Genomic DNA, 7,450 nt, shown 5'->3' with positions numbered 1-7,450 from the left:
AGACCGAGCTGTACCAACTAGACCAGACCGAGCTGTAGCAACTAGACCGAGCTGTACCAACTAGACCAGACCGAGCTGTAGCAACTAGACCAGACCGAGCTGTAGCAACTAGACCAGACCGAGCTGCACCAACTAGACCAGACAGAGCTGTACCAACTAGACCAGGCGCGAGCTGGACCAACTAGACCAAGCTGTAGCAACTACACCAGACCGAGCTGTACCAACTAGACCAGACCGAGCTGCACCAACTAGACCAGACCGAGCTGTACCAACTAGACCAGACCGAGCTGTAGCAACCAGACCAGACCGAGCTGTACCAACTAGACCAGACCGAGCTGTAGCAACTAGACCAGACCGAGCTGGACCAACTAGACCAGACCGAGCTGTACCAACTAGACCAGCCCGAGCTGTACCAACTAGACCAGACCGAGCTGCACCAACTAGACCAGACCGAGCTGTAGCAACTAGACCAGACCGAGCTGTAGCTACTAGACCAGACCGAGCTGTAGCAAGTAGACCAGACCGAGCTGTAGCAACTAGACCAGACCGAGCTGTAGCAACTAGACCAGACCGAGCTGTACCAAGTAGACCAGACCGAGCTGTACCAACTAGACCAGACCGAGCTGAACCAACTAGACCAGACCCGAGCAACTAGACCAGACCGAGCTGTACCAACTAGACCAGACCGAGCTGTACCAACTAGACCAGACCGAGCTGTACCAACTAGACCAGACCGAGCTGTAGCAACTAGACCAGACCCGAGCTGGACCAACTAGACCCAGACCGAGCTGAACCAACTAGACCAGACCCGAGCAACTAGACCAGACCGAGCTGTACCAACTAGACCAGACCGAGCTGTACCAACTAGACCAGACCGAGCTGTACCAACTAGACCAGACCGACCTGTAGCAAATAGACCAGACCGAGCTGTAGCAACGAGACCAGACTGAGCTGAACCAACTAGACCGAGCTGTAGCAACTAGACCAGACCGAGCTGTACCAACTAGACCAGACCGAGCTGTACCAACTAGACCAGACCGAGCTGTACCAACTAGACCAGACCAAGCTGTAGCAACTAGACCAGACCGAGCTGGACCAACTAGACCAGCCCGAGCTGAACCAACTAGACCGAGCTGTAGCAACTAGACCAGACCGAGCTGCACCAACTAGCCCAGCCCGAGCTGTAGCAACTAGACCAGACCGAGCTGTACCAACTAGACCAGACAGAGCTGTACCAACGAGACCAGACCGAGCTGTAGCAACTAGACCAGACCGAGCTGTACCAACTAGACCAGACCGAGCTGTACCAACTAGACCAAGCTGTAGCAACTAGACCAGACCGAGCTGGACCAACTAGACCAGACCGAGCTGTAGCAACTAGACCAGACCGAGCTGTACCAACTAGACCAGACCGAGCTGTAGCAACTAGACCGACCTGTACCAACTAGACCAGACCGAGCTGTAGCAACTAGACCAGACCGAGCTGTAGCAACTAGACCAGACCGAGCTGTACCAACTAGACCAGACCGAGCTGTAGCAACTAGACCAGACCGAGCTGTAGCAACTAGACCAGACCGAGCTGTACCAACTAGACCAGACCGAGCTGTACCAACTAGACCAGCCCGAGCTGTAGCAACTAGACCAGACCGAGCTGGACCAACTAGACCAGCCCGAGCTGTACCAACTAGACCAGCCCGAGCTGTACCAACTAGACCAGACCGAGCTGCACCAACTAGACCAGACCGAGCTGTAGCAACTAGACCAGACCGAGCTGCAGCAACTAGACCAGACCGAGCTGTAGCAACTAGACCAGACCGAGCTGGACCAACTAGACCCAGACCGAGCTGAACCAACTAGACCAGACCCGAGCAACTAGACCAGACCGAGCTGTACCAACTAGACCAGACCGAGCTGTACCAACTAGACCAGACCGAGCTGTACCAACTAGACCAGACCGAGCTGTAGCAACTAGACCAGACCCGAGCTGGACCAACTAGACCCAGACCGAGCTGAACCAACTAGACCAGACCCGAGCAACTAGACCAGACCGAGCTGTACCAACTAGACCAGACCGAGCTGTACCAACTAGACCAGACCGAGCTGTACCAACTAGACCAGACCGACCTGTAGCAACTAGACCAGACCGAGCTGTAGCAACGAGACCAGACCGAGCTGAACCAACTAGACCGAGCTGTAGCAACTAGACCAGACCGAGCTGAACCAACTAGACCAGACCGAGCTGTACCAACTAGACCAGACCGAGCTGTACCAACTAGACCAGACCGAGCTGTACCAACTAGACCAGACCGAGCTGTACCAACTAGACCAGACCGAGCTGTAGCAACTAGACCAGACCGAGCTGGACCAACTAGACCAGCCCGAGCTGAACCAACTAGACCGAGCTGCACCAACTAGACCAGCCCGAGCTGTAGCAACTAGACCAGACCGAGCTGTACCAACTAGACCAGACAGAGCTGTACCAACTAGACCAGACCGAGCTGTAGCAACTAGACCAGACCGAGCTGTAGCAACTAGACCAGACCGAGCTGTACCAACTAGACCAGACCGAGCTGTACCAACTAGACCAGACCGAGCTGTACCAACTAGACCAAGCTGTAGCAACTAGACCAGATCGAGCTGTACCAACTAGACCGAGATGTAGCAACTAGACCAGACCGAGCTGTACCAACTAGACCAGACCGAGATGTAGCAACTAGACCAGACCGAGCTGTACCAACTAGACCAGACCGAGCTGTAGCAACTAGACCGACCTGTACCAACTAGACCAGACCGAGCTGTACCAACTAGACCAGACCGAGCTGTAGCAACTAGACCAGACCGAGCTGTAGCAACTAGACCAGACCGAGCTGAACCAACTAGACCAGACCGAGCTGAACCAACTAGACCAGACCGAGCTGTACCAACTAGACCAGACCGAGCTGTACCAACTAGACCAGCCCGAGCTGTAGCAACTAGACCAGACCGAGCTGCACCAACTAGACCAGCCCGAGCTGTAGCAACTAGACCAGACCGAGCTGTACCAACTAGACCAGACCGAGCTGTAGCAGCTAGACCAGACCGAGCTGTAGCAACTAGACCAGACCGAGCTGAACCAACTAGACCAGACCGAGCTGTACCAACTAGACCAGACCGAGCTGTACCAACTAGACCAGACCGAGCTGCACCAACTAGACCAGACCGAGCTGTACCAACTAGACCAGACCGAGCTGTACCAACTAGACCAGACCGAGCTGTACCAACTAGACCAAGCTGTAGCAACTAGACCAGACCGAGCTGTACCAACTAGACCAGACCGAGCTGTAGCAACTAGACCAGACCGAGCTGTACCAACTAGACCAGACCGAGCTGTAGCAACTAGACCGAGCTGTACCAACTAGACCAGACCGAGCTGTAGCAACTAGACCAGACCGAGCTGTAGCAACTAGACCAGACCGAGCTGTAGCAACTAGACCAGACCGAGCTGTAGCAACTAGACCAGACCGAGCTGCACCAACTAGACCAGACCGAGCTGTACCAACTAGACCAGACCGAGCTGTAGCAACCAGGCCAGACCGAGCTGCAGCAACTAGACCAGACCGAGCTGTAGCAACTAGACCAGACCGAGCTGGACCAACTAGACCAGACCGAGCTGTACCAACTAGACCAGCCCGAGCTGTACCAACTAGACCAGCCCGAGCTGTACCAACTAGACCAGCCCGAGCTGTAGCAACTAGACCAGACCGAGCTGTAGCAACTAGACCAGACCGAGCTGTAGCAACTAGACCAGACCGAGCTGTAGCGACTAGACCAGACCGAGCTGTAGCAACTAGACCAGACCGAGCTGTACCAAGTAGACCCAGACCGAGCTGAACCAACTAGACTAGACCCGAGCAACTAGACCAGAACGAGCTCTACCAACTAGACCAGACCGAGCTGTACCAACTAGACCAGACCGAGCTGTACCAACTAGACCAGACCGAGCTGTAGCAACTAGACCAGACCCGAGCTGGACCAACTAGACCCAGACCGAGCTGAACCAACTAGACCAGACCCGAGCAACTAGACCAGACCGAGCTGTACCAACTAGACCAGACCGAGCTGTACCAACTAGACCAGACCGAGCTGTACCAACTAGACCAGACCGACCTGTAGCAACTAGACCAGACCGAGCTGTAGCAACGAGACCAGAACGAGCTGAACCAACTAGACCGAGCTGTAGCAACTAGACCAGACCGAGCTGAACCAACTAGACCAGACCGAGCTGTACCAACTAGACCAGACCGAGCTGTACCAACTAGACCAGACCGAGCTGTAGCAACTAGACCGACCTGTACCAACTAGACCAGACCGAGCTGTACCAACTAGACCAGACCGAGCTGTAGCAACTAGACCAGACCGAGCTGTAGCAACTAGACCAGACCGAGCTGTAGCAACTAGACCAGACCGAGCTGAACCAACTAGACCAGACCGAGCTGTACCAACTAGACCAGACCGAGCTGTAGCAACTAGACCAGACCGAGCTGTAGCAACTAGACCAGACCGAGCTGTACCAACTAGACCAGACCGAGCTGTACCAACTAGACCAGACCGAGCTGTAGCAACTAGACCAGACCGAGCTGTAGCAACGAGACCAGAACGAGCTGAACCAACTAGACCGAGCTGTAGCAACTAGACCAGACCGAGCTGAACCAACTAGACCAGACCGAGCTGTACCAACTAGACCAGACCGAGCTGTACCAACTAGACCAGACCGAGCTGTACCAACTAGACCAGACCGAGCTGTAGCAACTAGACCGACCTGTACCAACTAGACCAGACCGAGCTGTACCAACTAGACCAGACCGAGCTGTAGCAACTAGACCAGACCGAGCTGTAGCAACTAGACCAGACCGAGCTGTAGCAACTAGACCAGACCGAGCTGAACCAACTAGACCAGACCGAGCTGTACCAACTAGACCAGACCGAGCTGTAGCAACTAGACCAGACCGAGCTGTAGCAACTAGACCAGACCGAGCTGTAGCAACTAGACCAGACCGAGCTGTTGCAACTAGACCAGACCGAGCTGTAGCAACTAGACCAGACCGAGCTGAACCAACTAGACCAGACCGAGCTGTACCAACTAGACCAGACCGAGCTGTAGCAACTAGACCAGACCGAGCTGCACCAACTAGACCAGACCGAGCTGCAGCAACTAGACCAGACCGAGCTGTACCAACTAGACCAGACCGAGCTGCACCAACTAGACCAGACCGAGCTGTAGCAACTAGACCAGACCGAGCTGTACCAACTAGACCAGACCGAGCTGGACCAACTAGACCAGACCGAGCTGCACCAACTAGACCAGAACGAGCTGTACCAACTAGACCGAGCTGGACCAACTAGACCAAGCTGTAGCAACTAGACCGAGCTGTAGCAGCTAGACCAGACCGAGCTGTAGCAACTAGACCAGACCGAGCTGTACCAACTAGACCAGACCGAGCTGAACCAACTAGACCAAGCTGTAGCTACTAGACCAGACCGAGCTGTACCAACTAGACCAGACCGAGCTGTACCAACTAGACCAGACCGAGCTGTACCAACTAGACCAAGCTGTAGCTACTAGACCAGACCGAGCTGTACCAACTAGACCAGACCGAGCTGTAGCAACGAGACCAGACCGAGCTGTAGCAACTAGACCAGACCCGAGCTGGACCAACTAGACCCAGACCGAGCTGAACCAACTAGACCAGACCCGAGCTGTAGCAACTAGACCAGACCGAGGTGTAGCAACTAGACCAGAGCGAGCTATACCAACTAGACCAGACCGAGCTGTACCAACTAGACCAGACCGAGCTGAACCAACTAGACCAGGCCGAGCTGGACCAACTAGACCAAGCTGTAGCAACTAGACCAGACCGAACTGTACCAACTAGACCAGACCGAGCTGGACCAACTAGACCAGCCCGAGCTGAACCAACTAGACCTAGCTGTAGCAACTAGACCAGACCGAGCTGCACCAACTAGACCAGCCCGAGCTGTAGCAACTAGACCAGACCGAGCTGTACCAACTAGACCAGACAGAGCTGTACCAACTAGACCAGACCGAGCTGTAGCAACTAGACCAGACCAAGCTGTAGCAACTAGACCAGACCGAGCTGTACCAACTAGACCAGACCGAGCTGTACCAACTAGACCAGACCGAGCTGTACCAACTAGACCAAGCTGTAGCAACTAGACCAGACCGAGCTGTAGCAACTAGACCAGACCGAGCTGTAGCAACTAGACCAGACCGAGCTGTACCAACTAGACCAGACCGAGCTGTAGCAACTAGACCGAGCTGTACCAACTAGACCAGACCGAGCTGTAGCAACTAGACCAGACCGAGCTGTAGCAACTAGACCAGACCGAGCTGCACCAACTAGACCAGACAGAGCTGTACCAACTAGACCAGGCGCGAGCTGGACCAACTAGACCAAGCTGTAGCAACTACACCAGACCGAGCTGTACCAACTAGACCAGACCGAGCTGCACCAACTAGACCAGACCGAGCTGTACCAACTAGACCAGACCGAGCTGTAGCAACCAGACCAGACCGAGCTGTACCAACTAGACCAGACCGAGCTGTAGCAACTAGACCAGACCGAGCTGGACCAACTAGACCAGACCGAGCTGTACCAACTAGACCAGCCCGAGCTGTACCAACTAGACCAGACCGAGCTGCACCAACTAGACCAGACCGAGCTGTAGCAACTAGACCAGACCGAGCTGTAGCTACTAGACCAGACCGAGCTGTAGCAACTAGACCAGACCGAGCTGTACCAACTAGACCAGACCGAGCTGTACCAACTAGACCAGCCCGAGCTGTAGCAACTAGACCAGACCGAGCTGGACCAACTAGACCAGCCCGAGCTGTACCAACTAGACCAGCCCGAGCTGTACCAACTAGACCAGACCGAGCTGCACCAACTAGACCAGACCGAGCTGTAGCAACTAGACCAGACCGAGCTGTAGCAACTAGACCAGACCGAGCTGTAGCAACTAGACCAGACCGAGCTGGACCAACTAGACCCAGACCGAGCTGAACCAACTAGACCAGACCCGAGCAACTAGACCAGACCGAGCTGTACCAACTAGACCAGACCGAGCTGTACCAACTAGACCAGACCGAGCTGTACCAACTAGACCAGACCGAGCTGTAGCAACTAGACCAGACCCGAGCTGGACCAACTAGACCCAGACCGAGCTGAACCAACTAGACCAGACCCGAGCAACTAGACCAGACCGAGCTGTACCAACTAGACCAGACCGAGCTGTACCAACTAGACCAGACCGAGCTGTACCAACTAGACCAGACCGACCTGTAGCAACTAGACCAGACCGAGCTGTAGCAACGAGACCAGACCGAGCTGAACCAACTAGACCGAGCTGTAGCAACTAGACCAGACCGAGCTGAACCAACTAGACCAGACCG

Source organism: Salmo salar, chromosome ssa12 (assembly GCF_905237065.1).
Source record: "Salmo salar chromosome ssa12, Ssal_v3.1, whole genome shotgun sequence".
NCBI classification, from domain to species: Eukaryota; Metazoa; Chordata; class Actinopteri; order Salmoniformes; family Salmonidae; genus Salmo; species Salmo salar.
The sequence above is the reverse complement of the archived record's forward strand: the minus strand, read 5'-3'. Positions refer to the sequence as shown.